A 785-nucleotide genomic window follows, 5' to 3' on the forward strand; every position below is an offset into this window, starting at 1 on the left:
AGGGAGATGGTAATTACACTTGATTCAAGGCAGTTTTCACTTATTTTTACATAGGATATTATGAAAAAGTTTACAGTAGGAGTCCAATTTGATACAAAATTTTCTCACCTGATTTTTTATTTAATCATTTTTTCTATAAACCTGGGAATAGAAACACTTGTACAAGTGGATGTGAGCCATTGTTTAAAAATACTGGGTAACATGATGCCTTTAAACCAAGAATAAAATTGACTGCTCAGAAAAAGTGCTTCATACACCTTACAGGGGTTTAGTTCAGAGGAAGAGAAAACTTTGGAATCAATATTAACATCAATGCTGTGATTGGGAAAAGTAAACATAATAATTATTTACTTAGAGAAGATTCTATTATGTTCAATTACCATAACTATGTAGGGTAACAAACAAATTGTATTTTATCTATAATTTATTATTTACAAAATGATTTTCCACAATTTTCATCTTGTTTGGAATGGAGGAGACATTTCGTAAAGGATATATTAACCATGTGAATGTTACTATTTTACAATTCAAGATATATGTTGTTGTTGATCGATTACGTCTGCTTTATTCCTCACGGCCACGGTAGTGTTTGATGTTTGCTAGGACCCAAGTGGGGACAGCGCATAGCCCGACAGCGATGGCAACACCATGAAAAGCCTTCTCCTGTTGAAAGAAAAAGCTAAATTACTGGAAGAAATGCCTGATGAATAAAAGCAACTGATAATGAATTTTACCTCATGAATTACTATAACAATGGTTTGGTTTTCTTTCCTTTATTTGAGGTG

At 32.6% G+C, this 785-nt stretch overlaps 1 long non-coding RNA gene across 1 annotated transcript in view; it reads right to left on the reverse strand.

The window, feature by feature from the left end:
* Positions 1-409: 409 nt before the first annotated feature.
* The window catches only part of LOC119586470, a 4,575-nt gene continuing 4,199 nt past the window's right edge, over positions 410-785 (reverse strand). Inside the window, exon 2 of the long non-coding RNA XR_005229953.1 lies at positions 410-663. This is a non-coding gene — a long non-coding RNA (uncharacterized LOC119586470). The remainder of the gene's footprint in view (positions 664-785) is intronic.

This window comes from Penaeus monodon, chromosome 21 (genome assembly GCF_015228065.2).
Source record: "Penaeus monodon isolate SGIC_2016 chromosome 21, NSTDA_Pmon_1, whole genome shotgun sequence".
Taxonomy (NCBI): Eukaryota; Metazoa; Arthropoda; class Malacostraca; order Decapoda; family Penaeidae; genus Penaeus; species Penaeus monodon.